At 44.2% G+C, this 20,525-nt stretch overlaps 1 protein-coding gene and 1 long non-coding RNA gene across 6 annotated transcripts in view; one reads left to right on the plus strand and one right to left on the minus strand.

Annotated features, from left to right (window-relative positions):
- Positions 1 to 20,525, plus strand: part of VGLL4 (vestigial like family member 4) — a 191,242-nt gene that overhangs the window by 12,621 nt on the left and 158,096 nt on the right. For 4 of the 5 annotated variants that reach the window (XM_034997774.1, XM_034997775.1, XM_034997773.1 and 1 more), the window contains 2 exons: positions 14,889 to 14,984; positions 19,209 to 19,347. The exons of the other annotated variant lie outside the window; for it this stretch is intronic. The gene's annotated coding sequence lies outside the window, so the exon portion shown is untranslated. The remainder of the gene's footprint in view (positions 1 to 14,888; positions 14,985 to 19,208; positions 19,348 to 20,525) is intronic. 5 annotated transcript variants of the gene reach the window in all.
- LOC118005708 lies at positions 3,300 to 19,996 on the minus strand. The gene is made up of 3 exons (XR_004677861.1): positions 19,921 to 19,996; positions 14,044 to 14,258; positions 3,300 to 3,344 (listed from the first exon to the last, which is right to left on the minus strand). It is a non-coding gene; the product is annotated as an uncharacterized LOC118005708 (long non-coding RNA).

Here is a 20,525-nt window from a genome sequence, read left to right on the forward strand (position 1 = left end):
CGCAGAATCAGAGCAAAGATTAAACAACCCTGTGATTTACTTCGGAGTGACTTTTAGATGGAGAGCTCCTTATGTTCTGAAGAATAAGTTAAAAAGCATTGTCATTTTGCTGCCTGGAGCGGGCAGTTAATCAAACCCCAGTGGAGCCCGATTCCCAGGCGGGGAATAAACAAGGTGACATCATGGTGACACATTCCCAAGGGATCGTGCAAGTTGTCAGCTCTGTTTGCTGGTTGGAAGAGGCTGTCTTTGCTGTCTTGGGCTGCTAATCATCTTTGTAAGGCTTATGATTCTGAAGGTCTCCAGAGATGGGTGACAAACTTCAGTCTTCCAGCTCCTTCCCCCTCCATGTGACTCTCAGGATCTAGCCTGGCTCTCTGGGGTGGTGCCCTCCGCTGCACACGCAGAGCTCCAGGAGACCAGTACCTCTGCTTACTGGTTTCCGAATGCTGTGTACACTCAGAATGTCCCCTCACCTGCACTGCGGTGTAACCACTCACATCCTTCTAACAAACCTTCAGTGTTTGTAAAACTCTCCCACTTTCTCTCTGTTGTTTGATCATGGACCTTTTTTTTTTTTTTTTAAGATTTTATTTATTTATTTGACAGAGAGAGACACAGTGAGAGAGGGAACACTAGCAGGGGGAGTGGGAGAGGGAGAAGCAGGCTTCCCACAGAGCAGGGAGTCCTGGATGTGGGACTCGATCCCAGGACCCTGAGATCATGACCTGAGCTGAAGGCAGACACTTAACAACTGAACCACCCAGGCGCCCTTGATCATGGATCTTATGCTCATTGAGGAAAGAAGATAGATTGAAATTGCAGTGTTTTATGACATGTTATATATACACACAGACTCAGCTTGGTGAACTGGGCAAGTATTTTAACCTCTTGGTGCTTCACTTCTCTGTGGAGTAGAATAGTAGTAGTAACTACTTGGTAGGAGGTTTGCCAAGGTTAATTAAGCTAATACATGTACAGAGCTATCCTAGTTCCTGGCACATTGGTAATCAGTAAATATTTAGCTGTTTCTATTACTATTATTATTATATTTCATGAGAGGAAATGTGGTCTATTTGAAAGAACAGGGGCTCTGAAATCAGAAGACTGGGTTTCTATCTTGGATCATCTTGGATCTATCAAGCTGTGTGACTTCAGGGAGCCTCAAGTTGGTCATTTATAGGATAGTGGTTAATACTACCAGCCCCCTAAGAACCATTGTGAATATTAACCAAAGGACTATCTGGAAAACATCTAGTGAAGGCCAGGCATGGGGAGGACACCCAGTAAAGGATAGCTCCTGCTTATTACTCCGCATAGAAAATGCATCACTTCCAATACATAATGAATGAGAATTGCATTCAAGCTAACCAGTAAAGAGAAGTCAAGGAAGAAGGGAAAGATAATGCTCTCAGACACTGTTGGTAGCATCCTGCAAATGACTCCGGAATTAGAACTGTTTACTGAGTATCTCAAGGGCAAGAAAGAGAGCTAACATCTATTGAGTACCTACTATGTGCCAGGCACTTTATATAAGTCCATTTGAGCCCCTAAAGATGTGCAAGGAAGGGATTATCACTCTATTTTACTGATAATAAGATAGATACAATGATTGCTAAGTTCTCAGTGAGTAAACAGTAAAGCTGGAGTTCTAAGCCAGGACTGTGTGATGCCCAAACACCGCTTTTCTGCCCATTATAAAATACTCAAACAGCTGATGTCTGTTGTAAGGACAAATAGACAGTAGTGAGGAGCTGGGCAGGGGAGTGTGTTGGGGTGAAATCATTGCAGGTAATGAGACCAATGTGGTGTATTATAGAAGCATGAGCAAGCAGATGCTCTACAGGACTGGAGAAGTCCATCTGGGGAAGGTGAGAGTTGAGGCAGGAGAGGTGTAAGAGAGGACAGCAGGTGGTGAGGGTCTTTTGCAGCCCTGGGACCCCTTCACAGTGACAGGAGAGGTTCATCATCAAGCAGCCTTAGCATTGGCCATTGAGTATACATTGGTCCTGGTCTTCAAGTTCAAGCTGAACATTCCTACCTGACCACTTGCAGAGTGCTCAGAGTGCTCACAGCTGGTTCTCCTCATCTCAGTTCCTTTTCTCAGCTCCTGCACAGGAATGTGTCCTCTGCCATGGGTGCTTGGACACCCACGCCATCTCCTCACGGTCTTGCAGTCCCTTAGCCCTTTCCCATTCCCTCCCCAGGATCCCGCTCTTCCTAGTTTCAGCCTGGATCCTCAGGGCAGGGCTGTGAGTGGCCTGGGAGCTGTAAGTTGTGTCAAGGAGGCGTCTATAAGTTCCAGACTTTCCACAAAACTGAGAGAGTGACCCTCTCTGCCTATCTTCTACTTCCATGCATTGTTATGCTTCCTCTCATCTCTTTCTCTGCCTTCAATCCAGTTCCCAAGACTTGCTTTTGTTATCCCAGCCAAGGCATCTGCCAAGGCCTGGAAGAACAGTGTGGGGGAGGAAGGGAGAGAAAGTGGATCCCGCCACCCCACGAGGGGTCAGACTTCCCCAGTTGCATCCTGGGCAGAGTCACGTGTTAGCAGGTTCACCTGGGCAGTCAGTGTGAAGAGCACATTTGACGGGAACAGGACTCAGTAGGGGGCTGTGGCAGCCATCCATGGAAGAGCTGTGGTCATCTGGCTTAGCACTGTCATCTGGTTCAGGCAGGAGAGTGAGGAAAAGAGATTTGAAAAATATTTCGGAGGTTTAAAAAAAATTGGTAATTGATTGACTGTACGAGGTGAGGGAGAGGGAGGGACTCACAGTGACACTCAGGTTTCTAGGTTGGATGTCTGGGTAGCAGGTAGTGTTTTTACCTGAGCTGGAGAGATAGCACATGGAGCGGATGGGAGGGGAGGCTGCAGGAGGGCTTTGCACAAGTCTGAGGAGCCCGTGGGACACAGAGGGTCCAGCCTGTGTTTGATACATGAGTCCAAAGCCCCGGAGAAAGGTCTCAACTGCCAACTAAGAGCAAGGAAGACCCACCACTCCCCCACCCACCCAGGTAGAATGAGAAGAGGAAGGGGCCAAGGAAAGAAGCTGAGAGAACAGTAACACTTAAGGCTCAGGTAGAGAAAAAGCAGCTCACAAAAACCCACAAAGACATACAAGAGACATATGAGGAGACTCGGGGCTTCCCAGTGTGTAGAGAATAAATCTGAACTCCTTACTGCTGCCCACAGAGCCCAGCAAGATCCTGCCCTGCCCACGTACCTCCTTGTCTTTTGCTCTTCCTTACTCAGATCAGACACAGGACTTTCCTCTGTTCTTGGGTGCACTAAGTGCAATCCTGTTTTAGGTCTGCTCCTTCTGACATTCATCACTTTCCAGGGTCTTTTTTTTGAAAAACAAAAAACATTTTATTAAGGTGTGATTGACATGTAAAAAGCTGTGCAGATTTAATGTATACAATTCAGTGAGTTTAGGGATAAGTGTATACCTGTGACTGTCACCACCATGGAAGCCATAAATGGATTCATCACCTCCCAAAGCTTCCTCTGCCTCCCTTTATTATTATTATTTTTGTTTGTTTGTTTGTGGTAAGAATAAATAACATAAGATCTATCCTTTTAGCAAAATTTAAGTATACAATATGGTATTGTTAACTACGATCTCCGGAAATTATTGATCTTGTATAACTGAAACTTTGTACTCTTTGACTATCACTTCTGCCATTTCTCCCTCTCCCAGCCCCTGGCAACCACCATTCTATTACCTCCTTCTATGACTTTTACTATTTTAGATTCCCCACATCAGTGGAATCATGCAGCATTTGTCTTCTTAGGTCTGGCTTATTTCACTTATTATAATGTCCTCTAGGTCCATCCATGTTGGTGCAAATGGCAAGATTTCCTTCCTTCTTTTTTTTTTTTTTTTTAAGATTTATCTATTTATTTGAGAGAGAGAGTGCGCACACAAGCAGGGGGAGGGGCAGAAGGAGAGGGAGAGAGAGAATCTCAAGCAGACTCCACACTGAGTGTGGACCCGACATGGGGCTTGATCTCACGACCCCGAGATCATGGCCTGAGTTGAAACCAAGAGTCAGATGCTTAACCGACTAAGCCACCCAGGCGCCCCTCCTTCTTTTTTAAGAGTGTAAAATAGTCCATTGTTTATATATATCATATTTTCTTTATCCATTCATCCATCGATAGACATTTCGGTTGTTTCCATATCTGGGCTACTGTGAATAATGCCGGGCAGCCATTTTTTACCATCCTGTCACTTCCTCTTGATTTACTTCCTTTATAGCTCATGGGCCTATCTAAAATCTTTGGAACATTTCCTTGTTCATTTGCCTCTCTCCATGTTCCCCACTAAAATTAAGCTTCATAAGGACAGTTAGCTTGTCTGCCTTGTTCACCTGTGTGTGCTCAGGACCCACCTGAGGGTCTGGCACGTGTAGTACACACTCAGTAAGTATCTGCAAAATGAATGAATGGGCCAGAAGAGGGTGATGTCACAGCAGCCTAGGACAGTGGTTCTCAATCGGGACTGCTTGCATCAAAGTCACCCACGAAGCCTTGTAAACGTATAGATGCCTGTCCCTTGCGCTAACCTCATACCCACAGAATCTGAACCCGTGAGCATTGATAAGTGTAAAGTTCTCCACTTTGATGTCTTCAGATGACAGCCAGGGTTGAGAACCCTTAGAGTGAGGAATTTCAAGAAGGATCAACAGTGGCAAAGGCTATAGGGAGTTTCAGTGAGCTAAGGACTGAACAAGGTCCAGACTTGATGTTCTTTAGGGTTGAGCCAGTCATTTCAAAGTGTAGAGGAAGCTGCTCAGGAGGAAATGTGCTGACTGCCTTTCAGGTTCTACCTACCAATGCTGCCCTGACTGTCCTTTGGGGGATTCATTCTCCCCTGTTCTCGACCATGTGGTTTGGTGGGTCTGACCCTAGCAGAGCAAGTGCTTACTGGTCACAGTAATGTGCTTGCCTCCCACAGCATTTGGCTCAGGGCTCGACCGATGAGCAGATCACAGCCAAGAAGCTGCTTGCTCAGGCTTCTGAGTAAAAGTCTCTTCTGGAAACTCCTAGAAAAGACTCTTTCTGTTCCTCTGGATGTCGTGGTATGAGAGCAACTTGGACCTATGGTAGCCGTTTTGCCACCACAAAACAGAACGTGGAGCCTGCAGATAAACCAGGTCCACGGGAGAGAGAGCTGAAGAAGGCAGTAACTGGGGCCTTGGTGACGGGTGAGATCCTTGGAAACAAGCCCTGTCTGGAGCTAGTTCCCTCTGAACGTTTCAGTTGCAAGAGTGAACAAATTCTTATGGGTGAAAAAGAGTCCTGACCAATACAACTATTATGTCAGCCTGTACATCTGGCCAGGTGAGAGGGAACTGGGCTTTAGCTTGCTGATGCTCAGACCCATCAGTCGCTTTTACTGAAGGAGGATGTCAAGCCAAGCCACAAGCCTTTAGTTACCAGAATGGTGTGAGCAGCCAGAACAACTAGTAAATATTTTAGACATAGGTCTAAAAGGGTTGGAGCCTATTGTGGGCTTGATTCTGGAAAGAGGATCTTTTATATCTGCCTCAATAGAGAGAAAGCTTTTTAGAAATAGACATCCCCTGAAGTCTTTTGCTCACGTGGGCACAAAACTGATGCCAAGATGTTCCAATATCGAATATGGCCACAGTAGTCTTAAAAGCCAAAGTCAATTCTTGCCATCCTCAGAAACCAACATGAAACAGACAGATCCAGCAGATCTCAGGCTACTTTGGGTGTGAATGAATACCCCCTCTTGCTTCATATCTGAATGCTATACATCTGTTTTGGATTGTACATTGTGTTTATGTGTTTATGCTTTGATTCACAGCATTTCTCATGTTATGGAATTGGTTTGTGTTGAACACAACTGTAAATAAAAAGAAATAAATGGCTGGGGTGCCAGGGTGGCTCAGTCAGTTAAGCATCTGCCTTAGACTCAGGTCCTGATCCTGGCATCCTGGGATCGAGCCCCACGTAGGGCTCCCTGCTCAGTGGAGAGTCTACTTCTCCCTCTCCCTCTGCCCCTCTCCTCCGCTCATGCTCTCTCTCACTCTCTCTCTCAAATAAAGAAATAAAATCTTAAAAAAGGAAGAAAAAGAAAAGGAAGGAAAGAAAGAGAGAGAGAAAGAAAAGAAGGAAGGAAAGAAAGAGAGAGAGAAATAAAGAAAGAAAGAGAAAAAGAATGAAAAGGAAGGAAGGAAAGAAGAAAGAAAGAAAGAAATGGCTGGAAGAGAAAAAAAATCTGCCAAGAGATCCTGACCCTCTGTAGTAACCAATGGACTAGCCAGTCCATTGTCCCTGTGCCTTAACTATATAGGTTGGAGTTGCAGAGAACTCAGGGGCCCTCTGGGGGACCCTAATCATTGTAAAGCAACGGAAACAGGTTTTGGTGGCCAGGACCCAAGGCATATGAATACAGGGTTCCAGTTTCCAGGTATGTAGTCAGAAGAGTATGAGGTTCAAACCCTAGTTCAACCACTTTCTGGCTGTGTGACAAGTCGGTTATTTAGCAAATCTGAGACTCTTTGCTCAATCCTAAGCATGAGTACAATGAAATTTGCTTCCTAGGGTGTTGAGGGTCAAATGATAGCACATAGGTGTAAGTGCCAAGCAGAACCCCCTCTAAGCTCTCATTTTGGTAACAAAATAATTGCCGTGGGTTCAAATCTCATGCTTTCCCTTGTACCATCCAGATGACTCCTCTGGTAACTCCCACTGAAGAGAACTCTCAAAAAAAAATGTCAATTTCTCTTTCTTTTCTTCATCATTTTACTACTGCATGTAAGAGTACAAAACACATTAACATTAATATGAGACATTGAGGCTGAAGAGTGGGATTCTAGTGTTTGATATGTAAATACTGTGTCCCACTAATGTTTTTCCAACTTTATTGAAATATAATCTAGATCTATTTCAAGTGTATGGCTTAAGAACTTTTGACAAATGCATACATCTATGAAACCACCAATCAAGATAAAACTATTTCCACCATTCCAGAAAGTTCCTTCATGCCTCTTTACAGTCATTCCCTTCAGCCTTATCCCTGGTAACCACTGAACTCATTTCTATCACCACATATTAGATTTGTCTTTTCTGGAATTTCATGTAGATGAAATCATATAGTATGTAGTCTTTTATACCTCGGGGTTTTTTCCTCAGCATAATGTTTTGAGATCCTTCCATGTTGTTACATGTATTAGTGGTTCATTCCTTTTATCGTTGAGGAGTATTCCATTGTATGGATGGATCACAATTTGTTTTTTATCTATTTACCTGTGTTTTTAAAAATATTTTATTTGACAGAGCGAGCAAGAGTACACGAGCACAAGCGGTGGGGGGGTGGGCAGCAGGCAGAGGCAGAGGGAGAAGCAGGCTTCCCACGGAGCGGGGAGCCCAATGTGGGACTCGAACCCAGGACCTGGGAACCATGAGCCGAGCCTAAGGCAGACGCTTAACCTACTGAGCCACCCAGTCGCCCCTATTTACGTGTTGATGGACATTTAGCTTGTTTGTGGTCTTTGACTATTATAAGCAAAGCTGCTCTGACATTGTGTGCCAGTCTTTTTGTAACATTTCATTTCTGTTGGGTATATATCTGGCTTGAGAACTGCAGGGTCACATGATAAGTGTATATTTAAATTTTTAAATGTTTATAGAGAGGGTCAAACAGCACATGAGAACTCTAATCACTTTACATCTTTCCTGGCACCTGATACTGTTTTAGCCATTCTAGCAGATATGAAATGGTGACTCATTGTGATTTGTTACTTACTCAAAAAAAAAAACAAAAAACTGTGTTAAAATACACATAACAGGGGCGCTGCGTGGCTCAGTCCGTTAAGCATCCGATTCTTGATTTCAGCTCAGCTCTTGGTCTCAGGGATGTGAGATCGAGCCCCATCTCTGGCTCCTCACTCACCATGGAGTCTGCTTAAGAACCTCTCTCTCCTGGGCACCAGGGTCCTGGGATCGAGCCCTGCTTCGGGCTCCAGGCTCCCTGGGGAACCTGCTTCTCCCTCTTCCGCTGCCCTTCCTCCTTCCCCTGCTCGTGCTCTCTCTCTTGCTTTCTATCTTAAATAAATAAAATCTTAAAAAAAAAAAATTCTCTCTCTCCCTCTCCCCACTCACACACACACTTTCCCTCTAAATAAATAAATAAAATCTTCATAAAAAATACACATAACATAAAATTTACATCTTAACCATTTTTTTAAAGAATCTATTTTTTTAAATATTTTATTTATTTATTTGACACAGAGAGAGAGAGAGAGAGACGGTGAGAGAGGGAACACAAGCAGGGGGAGTGGGAGAGGGAGAAGCAGGCTCCCCTCTGAGCAGGGAGCCCAACACGGGGCTCAATCCCAGGACCCTGGGATCAGGACCTGAGCCAAAGCAGACGCTTAACAACTGAGCCACCCAGGCGCCCCTTAATCATTTTTAAGTGTAAAGTTCAGTGGCACATTCAGTACACTCACATTGTTGTGCAACCATCACCACCGTCCATCCTCAGAACACTTTTCATCTTGCAAAACTGAAACTCTGTATCCATTCAACAATAACTCCCATTCTCTGGCAACCACGATTCTACTTTTCCATCTCTATGAATCTGACTACTCTAACTACCTCATATAAGTGAAATCATATAGTATTTGTCTTTTTCTGACTGGCTTATTTCACTTAGCATAGTGTCCTGAGGTTTCATCCATGTAGCATGTGTTAGAATTTCCTTCCTTTTTAAGGCTGAATCATATTCCATCGTGTGTGTAAACCACATTGTGCTTATCCATTATCCTCCATGGACACTTAGGTTGCTTCCTGCCACCTTTTAGTTATAGTGAATATTGCTGATATAACATGGGTGTACAAACATCTCTTCGGAGACCCTGCTTTCAATTAGTTTCATTTTAAACTTTCTGAGGAACCATCATACTGTTTTCCATGGTGGCTGCACCACTTCACATTCCCACCAACAGCGCAGGAGGATTCCAATTTCTCCACATCTTCGCCAACACTTGGTTTTCTGGGGTTTTTTGGTAGCAGCCATCCTACTGAGTGTGGTCTTGATTTGCATCTCCTTAATTATTTGTTGTTGTTTATACTGTCCTTCTCTTAGCAATGTTACTCCATTTTATAGATTATGAAACTTCAGTTCGGAGTGGCGAAAGGGACCCTGGTCACAGGCATTGTTCTTATGTCATCAAAGATAAAGATAAGCAATCATTTGAATATTGGTTGATCGTATCCTAAGGGCAGTAGAAGTGTGACGGAGGCTGGGGATGCATTCACAGTTCTGAGAATGGCCAGAGAAGTAAACAGCGTTAATACAACATGAGACGCGCCGTAAACGGGAAAGTATATGAAGCCAGTAAGGTATATTTGGGAAACTGAAAGGAGTGTAGGATAGTTGGAGCGTTGCATATAAGGAGCAGCTAGAAATGAGGCTAGAGAGGGAGGTTGGTGGGAGTTCTTAGTTGTAGATGACAGAATCTACTCAAGCTTATTTAAGCAGAAAACAAATGTTGAAAAGATTAGGTAGTTCACCTCTCTACGAGGGTCATAGAATGGCGCTGGGAGGCCACAGGACCAAAAACAATGCCCAAACCTCCCCACAGGACTTTCACCAAAGACACCACTGCCCACCCCACCCCCCTCTGGTATAGTCACCGAAGCTCACTGGCTGCCGTGACATGGACACCCAGACCTCCATAACTGCTGCCCTCTTCACTTATCCTGGTCTAAAAATGGATTCTCTGGAGTACCTGCTTCCTCACACAGCTCATACGTGAACAAATTCCCATGTGGCTGTGTCTGATGGACAGAGCCTAAGTGCCTCGGATGCAAGTTGGGAAAATGAGTTTTTCTGACTTCTGTCTTCAGTAGGCAGGACTCATAAGGGAGGGAACACTTCAGTCATAGGAAGGGGTTCAAAAGGTAGTGGGCATGTTCATACAAAAACTTGTACATGAATGTTCACAGGCATCTTTATTTGTGATAGCTCAAACGTGGAAATAGCCCAGATGTCCTTCAACAGGCCAATGGTTAAACAAACTGTGGTCCATCCATACCGCTGAGTAGCAATTACTCAGCAGTAAAAGGAATGGAAAGATTGATACACACAACAACTTGCATGGATCTCCAGGGACTTATGCTGAGGGAGAGAAGCCAATCCCAAAAGGTGGCATACTGTGTTATTCCATTTATAGAACATTTTTTTTAAAGATTTTATTTATTTGACAGAGAAAGACACAGCGAGAGAGGGAACACAAGCAGGGGGAGTGGGAGAGGGAGAAGCAGACTCCCTGCCGAGCAGGGAGCCCGATGCGGGACTCGATCCAGGGACTCCAGGATCATGACCTGAGCCGAAGGCAGTCGCTTAACCAACTGAGCCACCCAGGCGCCCTATTTATAGAACATTTTAAAATGACAAATTTTAGAAATGGTGACTAGCTTGGCGGTTGCCAGGGTCAGGGATGGGGGAGAGGGCACAGCAGGAAGGAGGTAAGTGTGGGTATAAAAGAGCAATGCAGAGGATCCTTGTGGTGATGGAAATATTCTGTGTCTTGACCGTGGAGGTGGATATGTGGATACCTACACATGATAAAATGGTAAAGAATTAAACACACACATATGCGTGCACATACACACACAAATGAATACAAGCAAAAACTGGGAACTGAATCAGATTGGTGGATTGTATCAATGTCAGTTTTCTGGTTATGATATTGTACTATAGTTTGCATTGGAGAAAACTAGACAAAGGGTACATGGGATCTCTATTATTTATTATAATTACATGTAAATCTACAGTTATCACTATAAAAATTTTTAAAAAACAGTGAAAAAACAGAAAACGCTAGGAACTTAAGACTTTAAGAGCCATGGGGAACTATTGTGGGATTTTAAGCAGGAGTGACACATGTCTTCATTTAGCACCTATTTTCTGTCCAGTGGTAGGATAATGTTATCCTGGTTTCAGTTACAACTGTGACATTTTAATTTAAAATAAAATTTAAAAGATCTGTCTTTATTTTTAACCTGATGTGGTTTCCCAGAGTTTCCAAGAAGGCAATTTTAGGCCCGATATGCAAGCTCCGATTCCTTCTGCAACAGAAAGAATAAGGATTTGTTCTTTCATTCCTTCCTCAAGTATTTATTAAGCATCTGCTAGGCTCTGTGCCAGGCACATAGATTCAGCAATGAGTAAAAGACAGTCCTGCCTTTGAGGCACTGTGTTGTTAGATTCTCAGGGAGGGGGGAACGTGGCTCCAATAAGAAAGGGATTTATTAAAAGAAAGAAAGAAAAGAAAGAAAGAAAGAGAGGAAGAGAGAGAGAAAGAAGAGAGAAGAGAGGGAGAGAGGGAGGGGGAGAGAGAGAGAGAGAGCCACAGGGAGGGAGGAAGGGAGCGAGGGAGGGAGGGAGGGAGGAAGGAAGGAAAGAAAAGGGGAAGGGAAGAAAGGGATTTATTTGAATATCATGTAACCTAAAGCCAGGGGACAAAGGTCCAGAGATGGTGCAGTGGCCTCACAATGTCACCAACATCCCAGGCTCCTGCTATGTTTTTTTCTCTGCCATCCTTAGCATGGTTTCCCCAGCCTCAAGCTTACCCATGGTTGCAAGGTGGGCAATGCAGCTTGGCTCGTATAAGGAGGAAGGAGAGGAGAGCAGCAGAGTACCTGCCAGCTGAATCATCAAGCACCCCCAAAACCCATCAGCTTCTGTTTGCATCTCGTTGACCACTCCTGTCTTGCAAGGGAGCTGGGAAATCAGCATTCTCTTGCTGGGGCAGGGAGAACCTGGATAATGATTGGTAACTAGCGGTCTCAGTAACTAGTGAGAGACAATACAGTGTGATCAACCCCTGTATATGCAATAGAAATATGACACAGAGGCTGCAGAGCCACACATCCAGCCTTGAAGCAATCAGGGAAAGCTTCACAGAGGAAGAGACTTTTTGGAGAAATGCCCAGTAGAGGGAAATGCACTGCACGTACTAAGGCATAAGAGGGCCTGTCACGTTTAAGACAGAAAGTAAAGTCTGATGGTGCTGGAGCATAAAGTGTTTTCAGGAGTGTTCGGAGAGGAGGCTAGAAGAGTAGCCTGGGACCAGCACAGGAAGAGACTTGAATGCTGTGCTAAGGAAGTATGGACTTGGTCCTATCATGCAGGAGTTTTTAAACTTTAGCATGCTTCAGGATCATCCGAGGGGCTCAGTGAAACACAGAACACTGGTCCTTACCACCAGAGCTTCTGCTGGAGTATGTCTGGGATCAGGCCTGAGAATTTGCATTTGCATTTCTAATAAGTCCCTGTTGATCAGGGGACCCCATTTGGAGAACCATAGGTATAATGGATAGTTTCCAAGTAGGGGAATAATGTGATCATGTGTTTTTGAATGATCATCCACGAAATTAACCTGGAATGAATAATTTCCTGCAGAGTGCAAATGTCTCAGACACAGCAGCTCTCTAGGAGCACAGCCCTAAAAGGTAGGCAGCTTGCCCCTAGGGGCCTCGCCTTGCTCAGCACAGATGCCTTTTTTTTTTTTTTTAAAGATTTTATTTCTTTATTTGACAGAGAGAGACACAGCGAGAGAGGGAACACAAGCAGGGGGAGTGGGAGAGGGAGAAGCAGGCTTCCCACGGAGCAGGGAGCCTAATGCAGGGCTCGATCCCAGGACCCCAGGATCATGACCTGAGCCAAAGGCAGATGCTTAACGACTGAGCCACCCAGGCACTCCAGCACAGATGCTTTTAAAAACAAGATTTGAGGTGTTGAGGGGATCTGGGCTCCAGGTCTGTTTCTGGGACCAAATGGTTGTATGAACTGGGGCAACTATGTTAACCAATTTGAATGTCAATTAGGATACCTATAACAATAATGACTACCATTTATTATAGTTACACAATTATCTTGTTTAATACCACTGTCCTGAAAGATAGGTATTACTGTTCCATTCTACAGGTAAGAAAATTAAGGCTCAGATTACAACTTGCTCACCATTCCAAGACTCTTAAAGGATGGGGTTAGGATTCAAAACCAGAATTTTTTTCCTTTAACTCCAAAGTTTACACTCCTTTTTTTAAAGCTTATGCTCCTTAACTACATTGCCATGATTTCTGAAACTGAGGTTTACAAATGTAGTCTTAGGAATTTATGAGTTTTGTAGGAGAATTTTTAAAATTTAGTATTCTTGATGTTAACCTTTAAAAAATTGATACAAGCAAATATTGGGTTGTCTGGATGACTCTTCTAGCTGATTGAGCCCCTGCATCTGCATTTATGTTTGCAATGGCATTAGAGCTGAGTAGAACAATTTTAATGGTCCCAGCCCAAAGAGCCAAAGAACATTAGTAGTCTTCACTAGTGAATGGTGCACCCATGCAAAGTAAAGAGCAAATGACCTCAAGATCAGCTGTATGAATGAGTGTTCACTGAGGTTTGAATGGAAAAAAGAGGTTAGAAGAGTTAAGTCATCAAGTGGCCCATGGTAGTAGTAAAATGAAAACACACGAGCCCATATCAGTCAGTTTCACATTCCTATTATTAACAGCTATGTAATTTAATAAAGCAGCACCATCTGTCATATTAGGTCCATGCTGTTAATGTCAACATTGGTGATTTGGTGGCATTGCTTGTATTTACCTTGCTAAGGTGTTTGTGTTCGATAGCTGCTTAAGACCTAGGTACAAGCCTCTAAGGAGGTTATACATATTCAAGGTACACGGGAACAAGAACAATGTACATCAACTCTGGGAGTCCGGAATTTCTGTTCTTTGTTGGGGGTGTGCAAATTACTTAATGTTAAGCTAGGGCTCTGGGTTATAGTGAGCAGAAATGGTTGGTCTCTGGTAATATAAGCAGAAATGGAGTTTGTTGGATGGGGATTGGGTGGCTGAAAAACAGGTGGGAAGAGTAGAGAACCAAACTGGTCAGAGCTGGAGAGGGTGGTCAGGGCTTCCCCAGAACCATCTGGGGCAGAGGGGGAGCTATGACTGTCCCAGCACTGGATTCCCCACTTTGGCCCGGGCATTACCATTCCAGGACTCTTGATATTGCCATCACCAAGATCCTGGGCAGGAACATCCAGTTGGCTGAGCCTAGACCATTTGCCCACCTCCTGGCTCAGGGAGGGGTCATGGGGCGCCCTTCGGCTTCTGTAAACGTAGCCAATGAAGAATTTCTCCCAAATAGGAAGGACCTCTAGATGCTGGGGAGCCAAGACCTTGTTGATATCCACAGTTCACTTTCCTACAAAACAGAGAACATGGGACCAGTTCCGGGGATTGTCAGCATTAACTAAGACAACCTCATGAGCATCCACTGTAGAGCCCTGCCCACATGCTTGCAGACATTGCTGAGCACTGTCTGAGGAGTCCCACAGCAATGAAGAGCAGCTTCAAAAGGTTTAGACTCCACCGCTGGTTTTTCTGTTTCATGGCTCTTATCATAGTGGGCAGATCAAGAGGGAACCAGGCAAGGTAATTTAACAGGCCTGAGAAACTGTGTATCCCTTGAAAAAAGACTTTTTTATTTTTTTCCATTTAAACCAGCTTCTTCTAATGTTCTAAAAACCAGCTAATAAAAGGCCCCTGGCTCAGTTTCTGGAGTTGAGATTCAGAAAACAGAGTATTTATCATTGCAGCATTTTAAGGTTCCCATCCTCCTGAGCTAATCACGCAAATGGTCTTGCTCCAAGTGTGAGGGGTGGGAAGCGTGTGCCTGGGTCTCTGATGGCGCTTGCTAAGAATGCTTCCCCTCCAAGCCAGCGGGCTTCACATGTGGCTATAATTAACTGAAGAAAACCTGCGGCAAGAGGAAACTCTGTGCGTTCTGTGCTCCATGTTGTGAAACTGTTACCCTTTCTTATTTTGGTTGCAGATCCTCCACTTTGAAAGTGTTTCATTTTGGGAGCTGCACAGGAAGTTATTGATTGTGTGTTGGTTTCTTTGCAAAGATTTCTGCACCAGGAAATAGGTTTGTTTTTCTCCCTCCTTCTCCAGTTACATGAAAGTGTTGGGGAAAAAAAAATCTGTTTTGGCTACTGCATGGCCTGCCCACCCCCCACCTCTCTGACCTCATCCTCTACCACTCTTCCCCATCCCCACCTATTCCAGACACACTGGCCTCGTGGCTGATTTTGGAACATGCCAGGTACTGTTCTGCCTCTGGGCCTTTGCATTTGCTTTGCCCTGACCTGGCACATGCTTCCCCCATATAGGCACATAGACATATAGACACAAAATTGGCATAAGGAAATACTGGGTTATCTGGATAATGCTTCTAGCTGATTGAGCCCCTGCATCTGCGTTTATGTTTGCACAAACTCTCAAGTTCCTTCAGGTTTCTGCTCAAGTGTTCCTTATTATAGAAGTCTTCCTGCTTCTAGTAACTCCAGCGCCTGACTTCCCTGGTATTTTCTCATTAACCCCACCCTGTTGTTCTCTAGGGCAGCTAACACACGGTATACTTCTTTATTTATCATCTTCTCCTCCTAAAATGGCATCTTCACAGGGCGGAGGCTATTTACTAACCACTAGTGGCCAGCACATAGTAGACACTCAATAAATTATGTGTTGAATGAGTGAATGCATGTAATAGTAACAGTTATCATTTCTTGCATTAGAGAATTACAAACATTATCTCTAAAGAGGAGTAAAGTTATGCTGATGCAGTTAATGCATTGAAGGTCAAGGGTAATGAGGGGCCCATACCTGTATGAGGAGGGTTGGGATCAGAAGCCCTGGGTAAAGGGAAATGCAACATTTAAATCTCCAGTCTTGACCCTTCCTTTGTGGTCCTGACTTATAACCAACTGCCTTTTCAACATTTCCTTTTGGATGTGTCATAGGCAGCTCATACTACATGTGGCCAAAATGGGTCTTTTGATATCTCCTGCCTCTAGTATAAACCTACTCCTCATCCAACTTCCCATTTCAGTTAATGACCACCTTCTACCTTTGCTCAGGCCAAAAGCCAAGGCATTCTGGGGGCCTCACTTTCTTTCAACCCCTATGTGCAATCCACCAGAAAATGTGCCAACTCTACCATGACAGAAATGGCCAGTTGGACACTAAGGATCTGAGTTCCCTTCCCATAGCGTAGAACTGTTGCCCGGAAGTGGCTGCCCACACAGGGACTGCCTTTCTTAGCTTCCCATCATTCAGGTGAGGCCATGTGACTGGTTATCACCAATGGGATTAAGGGGAAGTGATCTGTGCTTAGGCCCGTGAAGAAACATGTGTGCCCTCTCCATGTTCTCTTTCTCCATCTGCTGGATGAAGAAGATCCTGCAAAGGATTCTGAGGTCCTAGGGCTGGCAGAGCCACAAGACTGAGGGATCCTGGGTTCCTGAGTCAGCACTTGCCGGACAGCCACTGGCTCTTCTAGAACACCTGTTTGGACTTTATGTGAAAAGCCACCAAGCTTTTGGGGTCAACTCTTGCAGTAACTGACATTGCCTGATACATCTACCACCAAAACACAGCTCAAATTTGTTCACCTGGCTTCCTTCACCTCTTGTTTTGAACTGCCATCCTCTCTCATATGAAAGACTATGAAAGTCTCCTGCCTTATCTCCTTGCCTCTATCTCCCTGCCAGCTACAGATCGGGTGTTTGCCCCCTGTAGATTCATATGCTGAAGCCCGGTCCCCATGTGATGGTGTTAGGAGGTGGGGGCCTTTGGAAGGTGATCAGGTCACGAGAGTGGAGCCCTCCTGAATGAGTCTAGTGCCCTTATACAAGACCTAGAGAGCCCCTCTGCCCCTTCCACCATGTAAGAACACAGCAAAAAATGCCCGCCTAAGAACCAGGAAGTTGGCTCTCACCAGACACCGAATATATACAGGACACCTTGATCTCGGACTTCCCAGCTTTCAGAACTGAGAGAAATAAATGTTTGTTGTTTAAGCTCCCCCATCCATGATATTTTTGTTATACAACCCAAACGGACTAAGACATCCCCACAGCCTATTCTCCACACAGCCATTATAGAGGTCTTTTAAGAACTCAAACCTGTGTTACCTCCTTCCCTAAACCCCCTCAAATGGCTTCCTTTTACACGCAGAATAAAGTCTGAACTCCTCGCTATAGCCTGCCTGTTTCCCCAACTGTATCTCAAATGTCTCTCCCCCTCACTGATTATGTATGGTCCAGTCACCCTGGCCTTCACACGGTTCTTCAAACATGGCAGACCTGCTCCTGTCCCAGAGACTTCGCACTTGCTATTTTTCCTGTCTGGAAATCCTTCCCCCAGATTGTGGCATGACTGGTTCCTCGTTACCATTCAGTTCTCAACCCAAATGTCACCTCCTCACAGAAGCCCTCCCTGATCATGCTGTCAGACTGAGGCCATTCTGTGGCCACCACCAGTCATTCTCTATTTCATGTCCCTGTTGTATTTTTTCATTGCTCTTACTACTATCTTTAACTCTTTTAAGGTAACTTATGTGACTTAAATTATGTTTCCTGGCTAATTGTCTCTCTTCCCACCTCCTCCCCAACACCTCCCCATTAGAGTATAAGCTCCTTCAGGGCAGGACCTTGTCTGTTTTATTGATAGCCCCAGCTTCAACATCTAGAAATGTAAATGGCAAACAGAAAGTGCTCTAGACAATAGGAAGGCAGGGAGGGAAGGAGGATGGGAAGTCAGAAGGAAGGAGGGAGGGAGGAATAATTGCCCTAATTAGATCAAGACCCCTCACAGTGCAACCCCAGGGTCCACACCAAGTTCCTGGAGATGGGGGAGGAGTGGGATGGGGAAAAACAGATGGAAGGCAGGCTGAGAAGCACTATGGCTTCTGAAGCAGCCTCAAGGGTATAGAAATGACATTACCTACCACCCTAAGGCATCAGCTTACTGTTCTCCGCAAAGCTCCCACTCTGGAAGGGAAAAAAACACCCTTTTCCTTCTTTTTTCCTTTCTGTGCAGAAACCTCATCTATTTTGGACCCAAACCCATTTCCCCTACTGCCAATAAGCACTGGGAAGATTATGGGGCCTCCTCATATATGTAATTCAGAAGCATATTAAACTGTAAACATAGTATAATGAAGACATGGTTGCCCAAGATGAGTATTTATTTATTTATATGTATCAAGTTCTTTCAAAAATAGGTTTGTACATTGTGGTGCTCTAAATCCAAACACAGTCTGCTTATTGGGGATGTCAGCATTATATATGGTAGGAGCACATTAGACTTTGAACTGGAGCCACTTTTATTGAATATGCAACTGTTCTAATGTATACGAAAATATTTTTTAAAAATATACAAACTAATATGAATTCATCAGTTTAAGTAGGGTTGACTTGGATTTTAGAGCTGTCTTAAGTAATCAACTGTAGGGTCAAACAGATGAATGATGAAGTGGAAAAAACAGCCATTAAATAATTTTACTATTTTTTAAAGTACTTAATGCTTAAAAAAAACCTGAATCTTTTTTTTTCCAGTTAGGGCTTTTTTCTTTCTTTTTTTTCTCCAGTTTTATTGTGGTATAATTGACACACAACACTGGATACTATAATGTCTTGACTTACACATATTGTGAAATGATTGTGAAATGATCACCACAATGTTTAGTATTTGTTTGACCAGACCTTTCTACGTAGGAATCATCCCCAATGTATAGGAGAGAAGATAGACGGGTGGGCAGTGTCCAAGCTTGTGTGCAATGTCACACAGCTGGAAAATGGTGGGACTGGGGTTTGAACTCTGGTCTGGCTGATGCCAACGTCTCAGCAATTCTCATGTGCCAAGTGTTTCCCCATCCTTTGACAAACGATGTCAAAAATGATGTTAGAACCTCAGTAAATTCCAACTCCATATGGTAGCCCACAGGGGATGGGCCACCAAAAGGAGACATTTCCCTTCAGAGTTGAAGTGTTGGTCTAGAACAGTTGGTTTAACGGTTTACTTAGAAATTCTCAACAGGGTCTTTTCTGGGTAAACAGTGATATGATTGAAAGATCGAATCAGGATCCGGACAGCTGGTTTGAATCCTGGCTCTGCAGTATTAAAGGCAAAGCTTTTACCCTCTCTGAGCCCCCATTATTTCATCCATAGAATAGGGTTGCTAATGTCTTCCTCACAAGATTAAGTTACATTAAATGCGAAGGCTCAGCAGAGTGCCTTGCACATAGTTGGCACCCAGGAATGTTGATCTTCTTTCTTCCTTGTTTACTTTCTTCTTGCCTATATATAGCACATGCTTGTGAGAGCTGAATGCAAAGCAAGAAATTGGAGCCAAGAGAGATGTGGCAATCTTGGTTTGAAGAATTTCTTTCCTAGGTGGTGTTGTCCTCTGATTTCACACTCAGAGGAAAAACACATGCTCATTTCTGGTAAGTTCCCTGGCTCAAACCATTCTCTGTCTCAGAGTTAGCTAGTTACTCTCGATGCCCTTGAATCCAGCATCTGCAACATTCTTTTCTCTGGAAGATGGCTCCTATTGTCTCCTGCCCCAGCCCACTGGTTTGTCTTTTTTTTTTTTTTTAAGATTTTATTTATTTATTTGAGAGAGAGAGAACGAGAGAGAGCACATGAGAAGGGGGAAGGTCAGAGGGAGAAGCAGACTCCCCGCTGAGCAGGGAGCCCGATGCGGGACTCGATCCCAGGACTCCAGGATCATGACCTGACCCGAAGGCAGTCGCTTAACCAACTGAGCCACCCAGGCGCCCTCACTGGTTTGTCTTTAAGAAAGACGGCAAGCATCTATTGCCAAGATGAATTGTTCTTATGGTATTTGAAGGAAAATTCCTTGTGTGAGGATGAATCCAATCTTTGGATCAGTTAGATAGGTATCACTCAGAGATCTGAGGTCTGAGCAATTGTTCTGGCCATAAATCTAGTCTTGCTTAAGAGCATTCATTCAGAACCATGCTGTGAAAAGAGCTGACATTCAGAAAAATACTTACCACTGACTCCTTGACAGGTTTCAAATGGTACTGCTCCAAACCTTGGAATATCACCTTCATTGAATTCCACAGACAATTTGAGGCTTGGGTTACTACTACTCAAAATGGTCCTATCACTGGACTCCATCCAATTGGGTGAAGGGTAAAATTCGTGTTGGGTCATGGTGGAGGTGAGGCTCATTTGTGGACTCTGAGATGGTTGCAAGGAAAGAAAGGGAATTAATTGACTGCTTACCTTGTGCCTGGCACTGTTAGATGCTTTCATACACATCTGCCTAGAAATTCGGCAAATGTGTTAACCACTCATAGCCCTATTATTTACCACATTCCGAAATGTGAGCAGTAGAGGACTTACTTAGCAGGCCAGGTCTGGGTTTGAATTCTGACTGCCTGCAATAGAATGATAGCTCAGTGAGAGCAATGTTTGTTTGCTGCTGTGTCCCCAGTGCCTATGAAAGTCCCCTGCACATAGTAGGACCCTAATCCTTATTTGCAGAGTTGGGCTGCTTAGCCTCTTTAAAACTTCTGTTTCCTCAACAATAAAAGTAGGAAAAATAAAACCTGTATCATGGGATTTTTTAATTACACTTTTTATTTTGAGATAA

This window comes from Mirounga leonina, unplaced genomic scaffold, assembly GCF_011800145.1.
Source record: "Mirounga leonina isolate KUSES-001 unplaced genomic scaffold, KU_Mleo_1.0 Mir_94, whole genome shotgun sequence".
Taxonomy (NCBI): Eukaryota; Metazoa; Chordata; class Mammalia; order Carnivora; family Phocidae; genus Mirounga; species Mirounga leonina.